General features: G+C 36.1%; 1 long non-coding RNA gene across 2 annotated transcripts in view; it reads right to left on the bottom strand.

Moving 5' to 3' along the window:
- LOC141584636 (uncharacterized) overlaps positions 1–23,589 on the bottom strand; it is a 553,476-nt gene that overhangs the window by 71,666 nt on the left and 458,221 nt on the right. The window contains exon 7 of one of the 2 annotated variants that reach the window (XR_012517801.1): positions 10,183–14,297. The exons of the other annotated variant lie outside the window; for it this stretch is intronic. This is a non-coding gene — a long non-coding RNA (uncharacterized LOC141584636). Of the gene's footprint in view, positions 1–10,182; positions 14,298–23,589 lie in introns of those variants that run through there. 2 annotated transcript variants of the gene reach the window in all.

Raw genomic sequence — 23,589 nt, 5'->3', positions numbered from 1 at the left:
ATTGCAACAGCATATCAAAAAGCTCATCCACCATGATCAAGTAGGATTCATCCCGGGGATGCAAGGCTGGTTCAACATACGCAAGTCCATAAACGTAATTCACCACATAAACAGAACCAAAGACAAAAACCACATGATTATCTCGATTGATGCAGAGAAGGCTTTTGACAAAATTCAACAACCCTTTATGCTAAAAACCCTCAATAAACTAGGTATTGACGGAACGTATCTCAAAACAATAAAAGCTATTTACGACAAACCAACAGCCAATATCATACTGAATGGGCAAAAACTGGAAGCATTCCCTTTGAAATCTGGCACTAGACAAGGATGCCCTCTCTCACCACTCCTATTCAATATAGTACTGGAAGTTCTAGCCAGAGCAATCAGGCAAGAAAAAGAAATAAAGGGTATCCAAATTGGAAAGGAGGAAATCAAATTGTCTCTATTTGCAGATGACATGATTCTATATCTGGAAGACCCCATCATCTCAGCCCAAAATCTCCTGAAACTGATAAACAACTTCAGCAAAGTCTCAGGATACAAAATCAACGTGCAAAAATCACAAGCATTCCTATACACCAGGAATAGACTTCAAGAGAGCCAAATCAAGAACGAACTGCCATTCACAATTGCTACAAAGAGAATAAAGTACCTAGGAATACAACTAACAAGGAACGTAAAGGACCTCTTCAAGGAGAACTACAAGCCATTGCTCAACGAAATAAGAGAGGATACAAACAGATGGAGAAACATTCCATGTTCATGGTTAGGAAGAATCAACATCGTGAAAATGGCCATACTGCCCAAAGTAATTTACAGATTCAACGCTATTCCCATCAAGCTACCAATGACCTTCTTCACAGAACTGGAAAAAAACACCTTAAACTTCATATGGAACCAAAAGAGAGCCCGCATAGCCAAGTCAATTCTAAGCAAAAAGAACAAAGCGGGAGGCATCACACTACCGGACTTCAAACTATACTACAAGGCTACAGTAATCAAAACAGCATGGTACTGGTACCAAAACAGAGATATAGACCAATGGAACAGAACAGAGGCCTCACAGGAAATACAACATACCCACAACCATCTGATCTTCGACAAACCTGACAAAAACAAGCAATGGGGAAAGGACTCCCTGTTTAATAAATGGTGTTGGGAAAACTGGCTAGCCATGTGCAGAAAGCAGAAACAGGACCCCTTCCTGACACCTTACACCAAAATTAACTCCAGATGGATTAAAGACTTAAACATCAGACCTAATACCATAAAAACCTTACAAGAAAATCTAGGCAAAACCATTCAGGACATAGGTGTAGGCAAGGACTTCATGACCAAAACGCCAAAAGCAATGGCAACAAAAGCCAAAATAGACAAATGGGACCTAATCAAACTCCACAGCTTCTGCACGGCAAAAGAAACAGTCAGTAGAGTGAATCGGCAACCAACAGAATGGGAAAAAATTTTTGCAGCCTACCCATCTGACAAGGGGCTGATATCCAGAATTTACAAAGAACTAAAGCAGATCTACAAGAAAAAAACAAACAAGCCCATTCAAAAATGGGCAAAGGATATGAACAGATACTTTACAAAAGAAGACATACAGGAGGCCAACAAACATATGAAAAAATGCTCATCATCACTGGTCATCAGAGAAATGCAAATCAAAACCACATTGAGACACCATCTCACACCAGTTAGAATGGCGATCATTAAAAAATCGGGAAACAACAGATGCTGGAGAGGATGTGGAGAAATAGGAACACTTTTACACTGTTGGTGGGAATGTAAATTAATTCAACCATTGTGGAAGACAGTGTGGCGATTCCTCAAGGACCTAAAAATAGAAATCCCATTTGACCCAGCAATCCCATTACTGGGTATATATCCAAAGGATTATAAATCATTCTACTACAAGGACACGTGCACACGAATGTTCATTGCAGCACTGTTTACAATAGCAAAGACCTGGAACCAACCCAAATGCCCAACGATGATAGACTGGATAGGGAAAATGTGGTACATATACACCATGGAATATTATGCAGCCATCAAAAACGATGAGTTCATGTCCTTTATAGGGACATGGATGAACCTGGAAACCATCATTCTCAGCAAACTGACACAAGAGCAGAAAATCAAACACCGTATATTCTCACTCATAGGTGGGTGTTGAACAATGAGAACACATGGACACAGGGAGGGGAGCACTACACACTGGGGTCTGTTGGGGGGAAATGGGGGAGGGGCGGGGGGTGGGGAGGTGGGAAGAGATAGCATGGGGAGAAATGACAGATACAGGTGAGGGGACGGAAGGCAGCAAAGCACACTGCCATGTGTGTACCTATGCAACAATCTTGCATGTTCATCACATGTTCCCCAAAACCTAAAATGCAATAAAAAAAAAAAAAAAAAAAAAAAGAATGCTACAAGTGGTGTGGCTCTATTTATTCCTCTTTTTTTTAATCTCATGGTCTTGTGTTAGAAATACTGCATTTGATCAGACAACCAAAAAAAAGAGAAGTTTTATTTCATTATTCAATAATCATAATTATTATATGTACACAGTCTGTATTCATGGTTTCTTTATCCAAACCAATCTGTAGTTGGCTTTACCAACTACAGATTGAAAAGATTATTAAAAAAAAAAAATGATTTCAAATTGCAGAAATGCAAATTAAAAGCAATATGACATAATATGATTGTAGATACCATTCACATTGTATTAGGTATTATCACTAAGGATGATTCAAAGTATATGAGAAAATGTAGACAGGTTATATGCAAATATTATGCAATTTTATATAAATAACTTGAACATCCATAGATTTTTGTTTCCTGGAACCAAGCCCCCATGGATACTGAGGAATGACTATAATAACAACCTTGTGGCATCTACCCCATCTTAGCTCTGTGACTCCATGTTTGGGTCCTATATATGCCTATATAACTTTTTAACTTTTTTTCATTTCTGCAAAAATTGGCAATGCAACCAAAGAGCCCTAACAGGTATAAGTGAGGATGAGTTTATCAGATCAGCTAATTATTTTCTAAGACCCTGCAGATCCCAGAAGTATCAGATACAAGGAAGCTCTTTTTACAGCATGGCCACCATAAGAAAATTAGTTTGGTTAGGGGAAGGTTTAGCACGAGTGGCTACCATAAGGAAAAAATAGCAAGAGCAGGAATCGACTACATTTTAGGATTCGCTCATTCAGCCAATATTTATTTAGCACTACTCTATGCCAGGCCTATGATAAAGGTGCTAAGGATACATCAATAAAGACAGCAGACATGGCCACTGATCTCATCCTTGTGAGAGGGAACTAATGAAGATCAAGTAAACACATAAATAATAAAATCAATATTGTAATTACTGCTGAAAGAAACAAAGCAGATGCAACAGTACAAAGATACATTAATAGTTATCTAGCTAGAGAGTGACACTGAACAAGAGTATTTTTTACCATTTCATAAAAAGTGAGACAATACAATAATAGGACATAGCATTGAGGAAAGAGAGGTAAGAAAAATAAGAAATAAAGGAAGCAAAGCTATTTAACAACCCTTGATGCCACTTAAAAGTGACTTTGGATCTCAAGAATATAGCCCCTAGATCTATGGGCTAGGACTCAAAGAAATCTTATGGACACAGTGGTTGGGGATCTATAAGAATGCATCTCTGAGAATTATCCCAACAGCCTAGTAAGGGCTGGCCATAAAAACATGAAGAATTGCATGATGGGGAAGGCCAACAGTAACCTCATAAACTGTAGACAGTGAGATGAATTAAATCTCTAAGTACATCTCAATACTCTGATGCCTCAAGTGCTGAAAGATTAACAAAGTCAGGTTATATTATCCATTACTGCCAAATAGTTATCTATTCCAGAATATGTTTACTTGATATTTATACAGCATAAGATGATTCTGGATTATTAAACATTTAGAGTAAGAAGAGATCGTGTGTTGCAATTTTAGATTACTAGGTTAAGAAAGTAGCATTTTCACATAATTGGGATCTGCTACAAACCATACGAATATCATCCTTGCACCCTGCTCCCCATACTGTCACTCCCTGTCAAGGAGAGGACTGCAGTAGAATAAAATTAGGCTCACTGTCCTAAAGGATCAAGTCACCCAATGATGTAGCAAGAAACTACCTTAGCAGTAACCAAGTCACATAATAAGCATGCAGGCAAAAATTATGACGCCAAATGTGGATATTAGGTTTGAGTGACACAGGCTTATTTCTATGCTACCCCCAAACAGGAAAAAAAAAACCCAAAATGCAGGAAATTCTGACTCTGAGACCTTCTGACCAAGCAATTCTTAACTCTACATGAGGCTGAAATTCCTGTGCTTTATCAGCAACTCAGTTAAAATCAGTGAGATATCAGAAGACTATCAGGCATTAATGTGTATTCTCTTGCATTGCTTAATTGTTGATTGAATAACCAAGCATTTGAAAATAATTTTAGGGTCCAGGTGAAGGTTGCTCATGCATGTAATCCCAGCACTTTGGGAGACTAAGGCAGGTGGATCATGAGGTCAAGAGATCGAGATCATCCTGGCCAACATCGTGAAACCCCGTCTCTAAAAATACAAAAATACTAAAAATACAAAAATTAGCTGGGCGTGGTGGCGCATGTCTGTAGTGGAGATCTTGCCACTGCACTCCAGCCTGGTGACAGAGTGAGAATATGTGCCCCCCACCCCAAAAAAAAATAATTTTAGTTATGACAGTGTCATCATTCTCTCTCAAGACATTGAAATAGGGCAAGTATAGTCCAGTCCAGTTCAATATAGTAAATACAAAATTTCATTTTAGAAGACTGCTCCCTTATCAGAGTATATAGTATTTAGGTTCTTTCCAAGAAGCCACGGAACATAAACGTTCCCCAGGATGTCTTTAAATGTTTTGTCTCCAAAGAAGCACCATTATGGAAAATCCAAGTCACCAAAAGATAGACAACTTTGTCATTGAGAGAAACAGTGAGGTCCACAGGGGATGGAAAAAAATGTTCAAGATATTTAATGTATGATATTATGTATATTAAAGAAAGGAATGGACCATAACCCAAAACCTCAGGAAGATATTTCCAGGACTTTGTTGCATAGGGTGTCAATTCCTGAGGCTTGAATAATCTCATTTTGGTAGAATTCCATATGGAAAGAACGTAAGCGCTATTATCTGGTAGATCTCAGTTTAACTTTTAGTAATATGACTTATTTTCCAATTCATTCCACAGATATTACGAGAGTCAGCATAGATGTACTAGTGACACCATTAAACAAGACAGACATAGCCCCTACCTTAATAGATTTCTGACCAGTGAAAAGTGATGGTGGCGGTTTTTAAATAAGACAAAAGTATGTAAATACAAACAGTTGTAAAACACAATGAAGAAAATACATGGTGATCTATAAGCATCTGATCTAGCTTGCTTCCTTTAAGAAGTCTTCCTCTGAGATTGGAAGAATGAAGAGTTAAATAAGTAATTCTGGGAATGCGAGAGAGTTCTAGACAAAGAGAACCATCTTTATAAAACAACCTGTATATTTTTCATCCGATGGCAAATATCACAAATTTTAGTAAGCATATGGAAACGAAATTCTTTTTTACCCTGCTGGTGTGTGTAAATCAGGAAATGCTCATAAAGACAATTTGTATTTATAAATCCATATAGTTTTCAATCTATTAATTTAGCATCTATGACTGCAGCCTATTAATGTATTCATGTAATGTGACAAATGTAGTCATAACAAAATTTTGTGTTGATAATTGAAAAAGATTAGAAACCACTTAATTATAAGTGTTATATAAACCAATATGTCATTTTCTCTTGTGTAGACATCGTTGGGGTCCTGCCCAAAACCTCTTCACTGGGCTAGAACATATAATCCCAAGCTATGGTGAATGTCATCTGCTAACTCAGGTTGTAGCCTTCTCTTGAGAATTACCCTCCAGTGAGCACTTCCACCTCAATGAGAGATGTCTGCAATATTACACAATCTCCAAGGGAGTAAAGGGTGGTCTGCAGGCAATTTCTGACTGATTTCAGCTTATAAAAGCCAGACCCCTTGCCCAAAGGCATCTGCGGTGTGATTATTCTTCAGAGCATTGTGTGGGTACTGGCTGGATGAAGCTTAACTGCAGCCAACCCACACCGCCCCTCACCTCCGTCTTCTATTCGTGCTCTACCCACTTTCCCTCACTCTCTTACTGGGGTTTTCCCCGAGAGCACTCACTTGAACACAAATCCCCATCTTGAGAGCTGCTTCTAAAGAATAGGACCTAAGAGGTTTTTATTTTTTATTTATTTCTTTTAAGATCTCTCAGTTCATAAAATATACAGAACCAATTTTGTCAGAAGAACGAACGTAATTGAGAAATGGCAAAAAATAGTATGAGCTGTAGACAGACAATTAGGCTAGAAAGATCCATCTGCTTTTTCAAAAGAGTTTCAAAAACACTCGGTTTGAAAGCTGAACAATCAGTCCCAATCCTTAAATGTCCACATAAAAAAAAAAATCCCTTCTATCTCAAAACTATCACCAAATTTTCTGAAGCAGTTTCTGGCAGCTCGATCCCCGCCCTTAGGAAAGTAGATCCTAAAACCTCACACAGCAGAAAGCTATGGCCACACACACAGCCTCCGTAAGACAGTATACAACTGGAACAGGTGGGAAAAACAATCCTAACTGAAATAAAACAGAAACAAACAGAAAACCTGGTCCCAGAAATAATATCCATAGAATACACTCAAAATCAAATGGTCAGAGATACAGTGCATACTTGTTTCCATCAGTTCTGTTCTGATCACCATCCCATTGTTTATTCCTCTTCCATCTATCCTGTAAGCCTGCAAGTTATATTTTTTGAATGCTTATTTGAAGCTTTGCATAAACATTCATGATATATCTTTGCCCACTGCAAACCTATGACAAATGATCATTTCAACAGTGTTCAGCTGCCTTTTAGTTTGCATTAAGCCAATGGGGTTGAACCATCAATGTATAGTTCATATTTTTTGGTAGAAATTTGAAAATTATAAGCCATACCTAAGGGTATTCAATGGTCTGCTGCCTTATCTGTGTTTGAAAAGCCTATTTTGTGAAAGTCCAGAAATACCCTCTCATAGCCATTTAATGTTGTGGGTCCCTAAACAAGGGTGATTGATTTTGTTTGGTCTGGCAAACACAAATTATTCCATAATCATTTTAGCCTGCCAGCCATGCTTACATTGACTTGTTTGTGTTTCAGAGAAGAAAATGCAGTGACTGTCATGAAAAATTGAAAGGGTTAGAGGCAAATAAAAGATTTATCTGTGCTGAGGAAAAATGTAGCTACTTTAATTTTCTACACCAAATGAGTTTCATTTGATACCAAAGAAAAGTGAATTTGAAAATAGAAGAGAGCACTTCAGTTTTCAAATAAGCCAGTCTTTTAGACATCCATTATGAGTTTTGAGTCACTGGCTTGCTGTGTGCCAAAAAAGAAAAAGAAAACACGAAATGGGGTGACAGTTTCTGCAGTTTTTGTCCTAAAAACACTGCTTTTATAATGATATCACAGAAATACAGTAACGAGTTTCTCACACACACACACACTCACTCATAAACTCCTTGAAAACCAACAAGTAAAATGGACATTAAATAAATATTTTAAAGAAGAAAAAAAGAAAGAAAAAAGGACAGAGGGTAAAGAAAAAGGAAATAAGAAAAGAAAAAGTAGAGAAAGTAATATCTTTCATTGAAATACCTGATACCTATCTCATTCTATATTATGTTTCCAACACAGTATAGTGAAAAACTAGAGTTTTCTTTGGCTAGTATTCTTTTCTAGGTATCCATTTTCTTAACTGAAAATGAGCAGGAAGGACTACTTCTTCTCTTAGAACCCCCCTGGTGTTGACCTCCTATGATTCTAAAGTAATTCCTACAACAGCAGGCATTTGATAAATGCCCTGCAGTACCAGCTAGAAGATTGATAAAACCACTAGGGCACAAAGTTCCCAGGGAACTGTGCATAGTCTGAAAAGTAATAGTCATTGGAATGTTCCAACAAAAAAGAGAAAGGTGTCAAGTCAGCAATTTGGAAATACCCATTTGGGTAAAATAAGAAACAATTACATTTTATCAGGCATTTCTGAGTAGTTCACCTTGACAGCCTTTGCCATTTCAGCTTTGTCTCTCAAGCATACACTGCCACATTAGCCCTAATTGCTCTTCCCTTTGGATACTCTAAGTTCCTCTGACTTGGCTGAAAAAGTCTAATTGCAAAGTGTCTTCTACTTTCACAATATTTTTCATTGTTTGATTCATCCTTTATTTATAAATTGATAATAATATAGACAGACGCACAATGTTTTTATTAATGACCACTTTACACAAAAACAAAAAAATAATAATACATGTCTACTTCTTTTGTTGTATGGTGTTGTTGAGGGTGTTTCAGGAACCAAATACGAGTAGGTACCTGTGTTTCTAATGCTTATCTCAATAGGAAATTTATGTAAGTATTAGTTTCAGGATTATTATCATAATACCATGTAGGACAGTAAACACTATTTGATTTTTATTCAAGCCTATGTATACATTCAAATTAATTCAACATCTATTAAGTACTTTATATTATTAGGGCACTCATCAAAATTCTGGAATTTCATAGAAGGGATACAGAGGATAACAAAATGAATGCATAGTGTTCAAGTTTTAATGATATAATATTCTATATTTAACTTCCCAAAGATAAGTCATATCCAGCATCTATTTTGGGCCTTTTGGCAACCTTCTGTGGTAAGCAGTGCATGGCTTTTTCTCTTTTCATAGGCATTGGAAAAAAAAAACTACATAAATCGTGATTTTCCCAAGTTTCTGAAAATCTGTGGAATAATCAACATTAAAATACTATGCTTCCTATTAGAAGAAAAAGCTTATGCAGTAGATTAAATCTATTCGCTGCCAGGCTGGGGTTCAAGGAGACAAGCACAACACAATAGTATAAAGGAGAATAAAATACCTCATATATGTGTCAGATAAGACATCTGATTTAATGATTCACCAAATAGTCATTGGGAATATAGTATGTCAAGCGCTATGTTAGGCATTGGGAATAAGTAATTAATAAGATATCTCTATCCTACACAATCTTGCGGCTTGTTTCTATTATAAAAGGCAGAATAAACCACAAATCATAAAATAAGACAAAAATTTTGTAGTAATATTTCAAAAATAAAGTTATTTCCAGCCTTTATGAATTCACTGGTACTGGATTTGCCTTCTGTCATATAAAACTAGAAAGCAGAGAAAATGCATGAATGCATGAAACAACTGTTTTTAAAAACATCATACATCAGTGCTATAGAGCGGCAATCCCTGAGACCACGGACACAAATGAGGTGAACCCTGCAGTTCCAGCTTTCTGACAAGGAAGCACCTTCTAGTACAGGAAAGTGGAATCTATGCAGGTAGTGGAAGTCACACTGAATTGAAAAAACAGATGTTGGAATTCAGAGAGGTGAATACAGCTAATAACTGTGAGGCAGAATACTGTAAAACAGAATGTGTATGTAGAGTGAAATTTTATCTTAAATCTTTGCCTAAACATCAAGATGTACATACCTAAATAAAACTCCACAAGTCTGAAGACAGATAAACTGTAAGAGGGCTACAAACCACACAATTCCCAGAAATCACACATTGACAGAAGGAATTTGAGCTCAGTGAGTGACATTCTCTTTCTTGGCATCTGCATAGATGAAGAAGTGGCTATACCTTTTGTACTATGCATTTATGAACTCTGGCTCTAGTTATTATAAGGTAGACAGGCCAGTTGTAAAAGACTGCTTCACAAATGATCCAGTGATTAGCAGCCAATTCATGCAACTGCCTTTTGTGTACCTTGACGGTATACAAAGGTAACAAATTTATGCTATACTGATTTATGAACACCTTTTGCTGTTCACTTTTTCCTGTGTTTTTTCTTTATTCATTATTATACTTTAAGTTCTGGAATACATGTGCAGAACATGCAAGTTAGTTACATAGGTGTACACGTGCCATGGTGGTTTGCTGTATCCATCAACCCATCATCTACATTAGTTATTTCTCATAATACTATCCCTCCCCTGGACCCCCACCCACCAACAGGCCCCAGTGTGTGATGTTCCCCTCCCAGGTCCATGTGTTCTCATTGTTCAACTCTCACTCATGAGTGAGAACAGGTGGTGTTTGGTTTTCTGTTCTTGTGTCAGTTAGCTGAGAATGATGGTTTCTAGCTTCAACCAAGTCCCTGCAAAGGACATGAATTCATCCTTTCTTGTGGCTGCATAGTATTCAATAATGTACATGTGCCACATTTTCTTTGTCCAGTCTATCATTGATGGGCATTTGGGTTGGTTTCAAGCCTTTGTTATTCTGAACAGTGCTGCAATAAACATATGTATGCATGTGTCTTTATAGTAGAATGATTTATAATCCTTTGAGTATATACACAATAATGGAATTGCTGAGTCAAATGGTATTTCTAGTTCTAGATCCTTGAGGAATCGACACACTGATTTCCAAAATGCTTGAACTAATTTACACTCCCACCAACAGTGTAAAAGTGTTGCTATTTCTCTACATCCTCTCCAGCCTCTGTTGTCTCCTGACTTTTTAATGATCGCCATCCTAACTGGTGTGAGATGATATCTCATTGTCATTTTGATCTGCATGTCTCCAATGACCAGTGATGATTAACTTTATTTCATATGTTTGTTGCCAGCATAAAAATCTTCCTTTGAGAAGTGTTGGTTCATATTCTTCACCCACTTTGTGATGGGGTTGTTTGCCTTTTTATTGTAAATTTGTTTAAGTTCTTTGTAGATTCTGGATATTAGCTATTTGTGAGATGAATAGATTGCAAAATTTTTCTACCATTCTGTAGGTTGCCTGTTTCCTCTTATGACAGTTTCTTTCTCTGTGCAGAAGCTCTTTAGTTTAATTAAATCCCATTTGTCAATTTTGACCTTTGTTGCCATTGCTTTTGATGTTTTAGTCATGAAGACTTTGCCCATGCCTATGTCCTGAATGGTATTGCCCAGGTTTTCTTCTAGGGTTTTTAATGGTTTTAAGACTCACATTTAAGTCTTTGATACATCAGGAGTTAATTTTTGTATAAGGTCTAAGGAAGGGGTCCAATTTCAGTTTTCTGCATATGGCTAGCCAGTTTTCCCAACACCATTTATTAAACACCGAATTCTTTCCCCATTGTTTCTTTTTGTCAGGTTTGTCAAAGATCAGATGGTTGTAGTTGTGTAGTGTTCTTTCCGAGGCCTCTGCTCCATCCCATTGGTCTATATATCTGTTTTGGTACCAATACCATGCTGTTTTGGCTGCTGCAGCCTTGTAGTAAAGTTTTAAGTCAGGTAGCTGATATGCCTCCAGCTTTGTTCTTTTTGCTTAAGTTTGTTGTGGCTATGCGGGCTCTTTTTTGTTTCATATGAAATTTAAAGTAGTTTTTTTTTTCTAATTCTGTGAAGACAGTCAATGGTAGATTGATGGTAATAGTATTGAATCCATAAATTACTTTTGGCAGTATGGCCATTTTCACGATATTGGTTCTTCCTATTCATCTTTTTGATATCTTCTCTTATTTCCTTGAGCAGTATTTTGTAGTTCTCCTTAAAGAGATCCTTCACATCCCTTGTAAGTTGTATTCCTAGGTATTTTATTCTTGTAGTAATTGTGAATAGGAGTTCACTCATGATTTGGCTCTCTGTTTGTCTGTTATTGGTACATAGGAATGCTTGTGATTTTTGCATATTGATTTTGTATCCTGAGACTTTGCTGAAGTTATTTATCAGCATATGGAGATTTTGGGCTGAGACCATGGGGTTTTCTAAATATACAATCAAGTCATTTGCAAACAGACAATTTGACTTCCTCTCTTCCTATTTGAATATCCCTTATTTATTTTTCTTGCCAGATTGCCCTGGCCAAAACTTCCAATACAAAGTGAATAGGAGTGGTGAGAGAGGGCATCTTGTTTTGTGCCAGTTTTCAAAGGGAATGCTTCCAGCTTTTGCCCATTCAGTATGATATTTGCTGTGGGTTTGACATAAGCAGATCTTATTGTTTTGAAATACATTTCATCAATACCTAGTTTATTGAGTGTTTTTAATCTTAAAAGGGTGTTGAATTTCATCAAAGGTCCTTTCTGCATCTATTGAGATAATCATGTGGTTTTTTTCCATTTGTTCTGTTTATGTGATGGCTTGTGTTTATTGACTTGCATATTTTGAACCAGCCTTGCATCCCAGGGATAAAGCTGACTCGATACTGGTGGATAAGCTTCTAGATGTGCTGCTGGATTTTATTTGCCAGTATTTTATTGTGGATTTTCACATCAATGTTCATAAAGAATATTGACCTGAAATTTTCTTTTTTTGCTGTGCCTTGACGGATTTTGGTATCAGGATGATGCTGGCCTCATACAATAAGTTAGGGAGGCATCGCACTTTTTCTGTTGTTTGGAATAGTTTCAGAAGGAATGGTACCAGCTCTTCTTTGTACCTCTGGCAGAATTTGGCTGTGAATCTTTCTGATCCTGAGCTTTTTTTGTTGTTGTTGGTAGGCTATTAAATACTGCCTCAATTTCAGAGCTTGTTATTGGTCTACTTAGGAATTCGGCTTCTTCCTGGTTTAGTCTTAGGAGGATATATATGTCCAGGAATTTATCCATTTCTTCTAGATTTTCTAGTTTATTTACATAGAGGCATTTATAGTATTCTCTGATGGTGATTTGTATTTCTGTGTGATTAGTGGTGATACTCCCTTTATCATTTTTTATTGTGTCTATTTGATTTTTCTCTACTTTCTACTTTATTAGTCTGGCTAGTGGTCTATCATTTTAAAAACCAGCTCTTGGATTCATTGATTTTTTGAAGGGTTTTTCATGTCTCTATCTCCTTCAGTTCTGCTCTGATCTTAGTTATTTTTTGTCATCTGCTGGCTTTTGAATTTGTCTGCTCTTGCTTCTCTAATTTTTTTAATTGTGATGTTAGGGTGTCGATTTAGATCTCTTCTGCTTTCTCCTGTGAGAATTTAGTGCTATAAATTTTCTTCTAAACATTAATTTAACCGTGTCCCAGAGATTCCGGTACATTGTGCCTCTGTTCTTATTGATTTCAAAGCACTTGTTATTTTTGCCTTAATTTCATTATTTACCCAATGGTCATTCAGGAGAAGTTATTCAGTTTCATTGTAGTTGTGCAGATTTGAGTGAATTTCTTAATCCTGAGTTCTAATTTGATTGCACTGTGGTCTGTGAGACTGTTCGTTATGATTTCCTTTCTTTTGCATTTGCTGAGGAGTGTTTTACTTCCAATTAAGTGGTTAGTTATAGAATGTTATGTGGTGCTGAGAAGAATGTATATTCTGCTCATTTGGAGTGGAGCATTCCATAGATGTCTATTAAGTCTGCTAAGTCCAGAGCTGCATTGGTGTCCTGAATATTCTTGTAAATTTTCTATTTTATTGACCTGTCTAATATTGACAGTGGGACATTAAAGTCTTCCACTATTATGTGGAAGTCTAAGTCTCTTTGTAGGTTTCTAAGAACCTGTTTTATAAATCTGGGTGCTCTTGTATTGGATGCATATATATTTAAGATAGCTCTTCTTGTTGCATTGATCTCTTTACTATTATGTAATGCCCTTCTTTGTCTTTTTTGATCTTTGTTGGTTGAAAGTCTGTTTTATCAGAGACTAGGATTGCAACCCCTACTTTCCCCCCCCTTTCCATTTGCTTGGTAAATATTCTTCCATCCCTTTATTTCGAGCCTACATGTGTCCTTGCATGTGAGATGGGCTTCACAACAACGTGTCTTGACTCTTTAACCAGTTTGACAGTTTGTGTTCTTTAATTGGAGTATTTAGCCCATTTACATTTAAGGTTAATATTTATATGTGTGAATTTTATCCTGTCATTATGATGCTAGCTGGTTATTTTGCCTATTAGTTAATACAGCTTCTTCATAGTGTTGATGGTCTTTACAATTTGGTACGTTTTTGCAGTGGCTGATGCTGGTTTTTCCTTTTCATATGTAGCATTTCCTTCAGAAGCTCTTGTAAGGCAGGCCTGGCAGTGATAAGATCCCTTAGGATTTGCTTGTTGGTAAAGGATTTTATTTCTCTTTCACTTATGAAGCTTAGTTTGGCTGGATATGAAATTCTAGGTTGAAAATTCTTTTTTTTAAGAATGTTGGATATTGGCCCACACTCTCTTCTGGCTTGTAAGGTTTCTGTCTGTCAAGAAAGAAAAACTCAGAAACTGATGACTTTAAAACCAAATTCTACAAAACATTTAAATAAGAACTAATACAAATTTTATTCGAACTATTAAAAAGAGATGAAGAGGAGACAATATTTCTACACTTACTATACAAGACGAACATTATTCTGATACCAAAATGGGCTTAAGAAAAAGGAAAACTACAGGCCAATATTTTTGATGGATATAGATGCAAAAATCCTCAACAAAATAATAGCAAGCCAATCACAAAAAACATGTTAAAAAGATCAATCACCATGATCAAGTAGAGAGTAAAGGATAATTCAACATGTGTAAATCCATAAACATGATACATCACACTAACAGAATCAAGGATAAAAACAATGTAATCATTTCAATAGATGCTGAAAATTATTCAACAAAATTCAATATTTTTATGATAAAAAGTTTCAAAGAACTGAGTATGAACTGAACAGGAAAAAAAAAGAAAGCCCTTTCTCTAACATTTGGAACAAGACAAAGATGCTCACTTTTACCATTTTTATTCAATACACTGGAAGTCCTAGCCAAAGCAATTAGGCAAGAGATAGAAATAAAGGACATCTAAACTGGAAAATTTAAAAAAAATCACATTATTCTTGTTTGCAGACAAAATAATTTTACATTTAGAAAAATCTAAACAGTATACTAAAAAAGTTGTTAGACTAAAAAGAAATTCAATAAAGTTGTGGAACACAAAATCAACATTCAAGAATCAGTAGCATTTTTGTATACCAATAGCAAACAATCTGAAAAGGAAATTAGGAAAGCAATCTCATTTACAATAATTACAAGAAATATAATATAACTAAGAATAAACTTTGCCAGAGGTGTGAAAGCTCTATAGAAAGACAACTATACAAAGGTTTTTAAAAAATTGGAGAGGACACAAAAAAAGTGAAAAGACAGTCCATGTTCATAGATTCAAATAATGTTGTTAAAATGTTCATACTACCAAATGATCTCCAAATTCAATGTAATTCCTATCAAAATTAAAATGATGTGCTTCATTAAAATGATGAAATAGAAAAAATAATTTCTAAGATTTTTATGGAACAACAAATCTATGTTTTTATGAAACAAAAAACTATTCTTTTCTCACAGTCTTTGCAACCCACAGACCAAGAGGTTCCCTCGGGTGCCTACGCCACCAGGGCCCTAGGTTTCAAGCACAAAACTGGGCAGTTGCTTGGGCAGACACCAAGATAACTGCAAGAGGTTTCTTTTTCATACCCTACTGGCTCCCAGAACGCCAATGAGACAGCACCATTCACTCCCATGGAAAGGGGGCTGAAGCCAGGGAGACAAGTGGTCTTGCTAAGCGGATCCCACCCCTACAGAGCCCAGCAAGCTAAGATCCACTGGCTTGAAATTCTCACTGTCAGCACAGCAGTCTGAAGTCAACCTGGGATGCTCGAGCTTGGTGTGAAGAGGGATGTATGCCACTACTGAGGCTTGAGTAGGCAATTTTCCCCTCACAGTGTAAACAAAGCCAGCAGGAAGTTCAAACTAGGTGGAGCCCACCATCGGTTGCAAAGCCACTGTAGCCAGACTGTCTCTCTATATTCCTCCTCTCTACGCCGGGCATCTCTGAAAGACAGGCAGCGAGCGGCCCCAGTCAGGGGCTTGTAGATTTTTATAGAACAACAAAAAACCCCACATAGACAGACAAAGCACTCCTGAGCAAAAAGGACAAAGCTGAAAACATCATACTACCTGACTTCAAAATGTGTTACAACACCATAGTAACCAAAGGAGCATGGTACTGACATAAAAATAGACACACAGAGCAGTGGAACAGAATAGGGAACCCAGATATAAATCCACATATCTACAGCCACCTTATGTTCAACAAAAGTGATGTGTTAGTTCATTCTTCCACTGCTATAAAGAAATATCTGAGGCTGGTTAATTTATAAAGAAAAAAAGGTTTATTTTTTTCACACTTCTACAGACTGTATGAGAAGTATGGTGCTGGTATCGCTCCTGCTGATACTTCAGGAAGCTTACAATTATGGCAGAAAGTGAAAGGAAGCCAGTATATCAAATGCTGAAAGGAGAAAGAGAGAGAGAACAAACAGGTTCTAGACTCTTCAACAACTAGATCTTGTGATTAGCAAGAACTCATTCATCAACAAGAGGATGGTGCTAAGCCATTCCTTATGGATCTGCCCCCATGATTCAATACCTTCCACCAGGCCCCACCTCCAATATTGGAGATTACATTTCAACATGAGATTTGCAGAGACAAACATCCAAACCATATCAGATACCAGAACATATATTTGTGGAAACATCGGTCTTGTTAATAAATGGTGCTGACAAAACTGGTTAACCATATGCAGAAGAATCATGCTAGATCACCTTTTTCACTTTATACAAACATTGAATCCAAATGGATTAAAGTCTTAAATGTAAGCTGTAAAACTATAAAACTACTTAAAAAATGGGAAAATGCTTCAGGACATTGGTCTTGGCAAACAGTTTTCAACAAGACCTCAAAAGCACAGGTAACCAAAGCAAAAACAGACAAGCAGGATTACATCAAGCTAAAAACATTCTCCACAGCAAATGAAACAATTAAGAAAGTGAAAAAAAAAAGTCTACAAAATGGGAGAAAAATATTTACAAACTTTTCATCTGATGAGGGATTAATAACCAGAATATATAAGTCACTCAAAAGCAAAAATAACAAATATAGTTGACCCTTGAAAAACATAGGTTTCAACTACATGGATTTCCTTATACTGAAATTTTTTTAAATAAATATATTGAAAAATATTTTGGAGATTTTTGACAACTTGAAAGAAACTCATACTGAACCGTGTAGCATAGAAATACCAAAAATATTTTTAAAAGGTAAATATTTCATGAATGCATAAAATATAAGTAGATACTAGTCTATTTGATTCACTGTGAGACACTAATAATCTCTGCATGAGTAACTTGTCTCTCCAGGAAATTGTGTATCACAGTAAAAAGTAATCTCTCATGGTTCTTGTTTATTTTTCGTTGTGTTTAGTGCAATACCTCAAACCTTACAGAACACCACGGGACCTATATAAAGTACCACTAGTGATCCTGGAAGTGTTCTCAAGAAGCAGAGAAAAGTCATGATTTTACATGAAAAAGTTGAATTGCTTGATACGTACCACAGATTTAGATTTGCAGCTGTGATTGCTTGTTGTTTCAAAGCATTCATCTTTTAAACAGACAATGTAAACTTACAGTATCAATAAACACAGTATAGTACTGTAAATGTATTTTCTCATGATTTTCTTGATAATATATTGTTTTCTCTAGCTTTCTTTACTGTAAGAATATAGTATATAATACATATAACAGACAAAATATCTGTTAACTGTTTATATTACCAGTAAGGCTCCTGGTCAACAGTAGACTATATTAGTAGTTATGTTTCTGGGAAGCCAAAAGTTATACATGGATTTTTGACTACACAGACGTCAGTACTTCTAACCTTCATGTTGTTCAATGATCAATGTAATCTGATGAGCAAAAGATGTGAATAGACATTTCTCAAAATAAGAGATGCAGATAGCCAAAAAGTATATGAAAAAAACTCTCAACATAATTAACCATGAGGGAAACAAAAATAAAAAACCACAATGAGATATTATCTCACCTCAGTTAAAATGGCTTTTGTCAAAAAGACAAAAATAATGGATGCTGGTGAGGATATGAAAGAAATACCCATACACTGTTAGTGGAAATGTAAATTAGTACACACACTGTGGAAAACAGTAAGAAAGTTCCTCAAAAACGAAAACTAAAAATATCACATAATTCAGCAATCCCACTGCTGGGATTATATCTATAATATATCCAAAAGAAAAATAAATCAGTTTATGAAGAGATATCTGCACTTCCATATTTATTACAGCATTGCTTACAATAGCCAAGATATGGAATTAACCTGTGTCCATCAAAATATAAATGGATGAATAAAATGTGGTGAGATATATAAAATGTAATACAATATATGCAATGTATATATCTATACAATAGATATATACAATTCAGCCATAAAAAAGAATGGCATCCTGTCATTTGCAACTACATGGATGAAACTGGAAGCCATTAAGTTAAGTGAAATGTTCAGCACAGAAAGACAAATATCAAAGGTTCCATCCATATGTGAGAGCTAAAAAAAGTGAATCTCATGAAAGGAAATGGTTGGTGGTTATCAGAGGCTGAGAAGTATGGGAGTGGGATGAAGAAGAGAGATTAGTTGATGGGCACAAAAATGCAGTTAGGTAAAAGGAATAAGATCTAATGTTTGATAGTAAAGCAGGGCAACTGTAGTTAACAATAATTTGTTGTGTAGATCAAAGTTACTGGAGAAGAGAAATTGTAATGATTTCACTATAAAGAAGGGGTGAATGTTTGGAGTGATGACTGTCCCAATCGCCCTGGTTTCATCATTACATATTGTATACCTGTATCAAAATTTTACCAAATACCTCAAAAATATGTACAACCATTATGCATCAATAGCAAATAAATAGAGTTGACATTAAATATATCAGTCATATAAATAAATATGACTATGCTTAACCAACCTATTAAAAATGGTTTTCAAATTGACTTTCTAATCAAAACCTATCTGCTAATTAAAATAAGCATACTTTGGAGCAGTGATTCAGCAAAACTCTTCAAAACATGGAAAAAAGATGGCTCATGATAAGTGAAACAAAAATTCTGGAATTGCTCTGACATACTCTGAAAAAAGAGAATAAAAGTTTCAGGTAGATGAACATGTTGAAATGCATGTATTATGTACGGTTGCAAGACCTACCAGGTGATTATGTCATTGGGAAGAAGTAAATCCCTAATTATATTTTTATTTATTTCATGTCTTGCTTTTGCAGAAACCAGACATATCCTAGGAAGTGATGGTACAGGATCACACCTTCAACCAAGCAGTGCTCCTAATTATTATGATACCCATGCCAGATGTAGTAAATTTGCACCACCAGATTAACACAGTCAAATATACATGGTGTGAAGACATTATTTGGAGAATAAATTCTCTTCTATGTCAATCAGGAAACGGAAATCAAAGGCAATGTATACTATTTTACAACAAGAAATAATGTGTATTTTTTTATTTTCTCTCCTAGGGCTATTCTACCTGTATAGTCCAAACAAATATGGGTCATCTGGAAATCCCATAAAACATCACATTGATGACTGCACACTGATCGGGCCAGATAGTATGAAGTTTCTAGCATGCCAAAGGACTTTGTAAAACATGTGAGCTCCAGGATATGGGAAATAAACCCAATGAAAATTAAGGGATTTATGGAGAGTCTTTGGGTCTTGGAGGCAGTAGAATTCACACTTGGTAATACTGCTCTAGCTCGTCTGTTGATTGACACAAAATTTTTCAGCTTTGGCTGAGGACCAGAGCACAAACTGTCCCTGGTGACAGTCTTAACTGGCATGTATACATGTGGAATAGGACATACAGTACAGCAGGTCATGTGGTGTTGGATGTATCAATGCTAAGAAAAGATGTAGTTTGAAGTTTGTGGCAAAGCACGGTGAGAGAATCATACTTCTGTTGTTCTAATGTGAATCAATAGCATCTTTAGAAGAAAGCTAAACACATTTTGAACAACAATCTATGTATAATATTAGACCCTTACAGAAACATAACCCCTGATCATAGTTCATATAAAGCTATTTCTTTCTTTCTTTCTTTCTTTTTTATGAGATGGAGTTTTGCTCTTGTTACCCAGGCTGGAGTGCAATGGCGCGATCTTGGCTCACCACAACCTCCGCCTCCTGGGTTCAGGCAATTCTCCTGCCTCAGCCTCCTGAGTAGCTGGGATTACAGGCACGTGCACCATGCCCAGCTAATTTCTTGTATTTTTTTTTTTAGTAGAGACGGGGTTTCACCATGTTGACCAGGATGGTCTCGACCTCTTGATCCACCCGCCTCGGCCTCGCAAAGTGCTGGGATTACAGGAGTGAGTCACCGTGCCCGGCCCCATATAGTGCTATTTCTTGAAAGCAACCATCCACTTGGAAGCAAGGTAAACATGCCAGACTCTCTTTATTCTGAAAAGGACAGCAATTTTTCCTCATGGATATAGGTACAAGTTCTGGTGCTCTAGCACTAATACTCATGGAGTCAGCCTAGAGATATTCTCATATGTTGGCCTTGTCCCACTGAAATATTACAAATTATGGCACTTTCATCTGAGGAGAAATGTTGCAAATTAAATTAATGGGACTCTATGGTACATAGAAGTCTTTACTTTAATAAATTGAATTGTAATGGAGTTGATTTTTATTATCTCCCAGGGTGATTTTATAATTGATACAATCACCTTTCTCCAAAAACTTCCTCTTTTAGCTACTCAGTTTCATCTTGTTTGTTTTCTTTCTTAGTTTCCCTATGCTATTATAATAAGGAGCTAATAAATACCCCCTATTATAATAATGATAAACTGTTCTTTCCATACAAATGAAATGCTTTAACAGATTTCTTTCCTGTAAATGAGTTAGAGAACACTTCCTTCATCAAGTCAGCCTAGGGACACCAATTCATTTCAGTATTTTCAGAGATAACTCTCAGCTGGACATAAGAAGCCCCATGTTCTTGTTCTGGTTATATGTGGTCTCCAATTAAGTTAGTTTCTCTGATCCATAGTAGTCATATTTTTCCATGGAGATATTATCTGCCCTAGACCATCAAGTTGTTGTTGTAGGATCTGAAAAGTTATTATGAGAAAGTCCATTGAGAAGTTAATAATACTTTACATTGTAGAATGATTTTATTACCCAAGACGTAACTTTGAAAATGTCTGAGAAAATAAACATATTCTTTAAATTTAACTAAAATGATGTTTTTAATTATTTTGATTCTATTCTACAGAACTGTTGATACAGCTGCAAATAGGAAAGAATTAGACCTGTAATAATGAGATACAAAAGACTGAAGAGATGTGGGAATTAGCTCCTATTCATGCTAAAATGTTTGGGGTTGTTTAAAAATGGCAAAATAGAAGAACAACGGAAATAAAGCTTTGTCTGAAATAAAACAATATCAAAAAAATCAATATCTAATAAATACACAGGTAGCCTGAATTGTTCCATTACACTGTAATGAAAAAAATAAATACATAAATCAACAAACTTTGAAAAGACAGAGAAATCATTCGATGTAAATTACACAGGATTGCTCCAAACAAATTATATTCAACAAACTTTATGGCTGTGCAACACTCATTTCCAAAATAATAAAGAAAATGCATCATGAACTGCATACTGGGATCTTACTAAAGTACTTGATTGTCATGGCTCATAAAATTTTACTGGAAAAAAATTAGTAAAATTAGTTTTATATGAGCAGGGGAATGTGGCTTGAAGCCTTAGAACAGAATTAAGGAAGTCAGAGTGGAGGAGAAATTGAGATGTGCTCAGTGGCTCCCAGTTTCTGGTATGTAGAGTAGCTTCATAAATTCTCCTGGGTCTTCATTAATGGATGGGACATATGTACACAAGTATGCCTAGGGCCTGCCTCAGGCCTCCTAATAGAGAATCTCAGCAGTGGAACAAGAGAATCTATATTTTAAACAAGATGTCTCAGGTGATACTGATTTTCCACCATGTTTGTGGATTACTAGCATGGTCAAGTATATTGAAAAGGGGATACCCTAGCCCCACCAATACCAGAATGCCAAGTTCATTTAGAATGTGTATGAAAGTGTGTTATCTGGAAGAAAGAGCTAATATAATTATTCTGAGATACTAAGCAAGATTGCACTGCCAAACCAAATCCAGAGAACATTGGACCCAACTCCATTCTCTGCCTGCCAATAAACACATCCTGAAGAGTCATATTTCATGTGAACCTCTAGGTGAGCCAGTTCTGCCACAAAAATGTATTCTCTCTACTTATTAAGTCAGAATTATGATTCAAATCTGGCACTTCCAAAAATTTTCCTAGAGAAGATAAGTGTTACATGGCTAAAAATGTTGGATGACTAAATGTGGAGAACTTGGGTTAACAAAGTTAAATGGGTTTCTTTACTGTATGGCATTTAAGAATCTGTGTATATTAATGTGTACTGTGGACTTCAAACATATGCTATGAGACACAGTGTTCAAAACACTTTTATAAAATTGTTTCACTGTTGTATATCTCATCATGTCCATGAAATACTTCCAAGTTTCACAGAATATATCTCTTGGGTCTAGTCTTCTGTGGAACACACTTTTGGAATCATTTTGATGTGCACTCGAAATCCCAGTTTCTTTCTGATTGTTTGTTTTAAATTTACTTTTTTATTTCAATAGGTTTTGGGGGAACAGGTGATGTTTGGTTACATGAATAAGTTCTTTAGAGGTGATTTCTAAGATTTTGGTGCTCCCATACCCAGTGTGTAATCTTTTATCCCTCACCCACTTCTCACCCTCTCCCCTGAGACCCCAAAGTCCATTGTATCATTCTTACGTCTTTGGGTCCTCATAGCTTAGCACCTCTTATGATGTGCTGTTACCTTAAGTTTGCTAGTATTTTGTCAAGGATTTTTGCATCCTTGTTCAGAGAGATTGGTCTGTAGTTTTATTGTGTTGTTATATTCTTTCCTGGCTTTGGTATAAGGGCAATACTGGCTCCCCAGAACTAGTTAGGGAGGATGCCCTCTTTTTCAGCTTTTTGGAATAGTTTCAGTAGTTTTGATACCAATTTTTCCTTGAAGGTTTGCTAGAATTCTGCTGTGAATCGATCAGGCTCTGGGCTTCTGCTCTTTTCTTGACAATTTTTTAAATTACCGATTCAATCTTACTGCTTGTTACCGGTTAGTTCAGGATTTCTATTTCTTCCTGATTCAAACTAGGAGGGTATAATATTTCCAGGAATTTATTCATTTCCTCTAGATTTTTCTATTTTGTGCACATAGAGGTGTGCATAGTGTCTCTAATCATCTTTTGTATTTCTGTGGTGTCTTGGTCATAATGTCTCCATTTCCATTTCTAATTGAGCTTATTTGAAACTTTTCTCTTCTTTTCCTGGTTAATATAGCTAATGGTCTATCAAGTTTTTGATTCTTTTCAAAGAACCATTTGTTTCGTTTTACTGATCTTTGTATTTTTTGTTTCAATTGATTTAATTTCATTCTGATCCTTGTTACTTATTTACTTCTGCTAGATTTGGGGTTAGTGTGTTTTTCTTTCTCTACTTCCCTGAGGTGTGATGTTATGTTGTCAATTTGTGATCTTTCAAATTTTTGATAC

Source organism: Saimiri boliviensis, chromosome 5 (assembly GCF_048565385.1).
Source record: "Saimiri boliviensis isolate mSaiBol1 chromosome 5, mSaiBol1.pri, whole genome shotgun sequence".
Classification (NCBI taxonomy): Eukaryota; Metazoa; Chordata; class Mammalia; order Primates; family Cebidae; genus Saimiri; species Saimiri boliviensis.
This window is presented reverse-complemented; position numbering and strand designations above follow the sequence as displayed.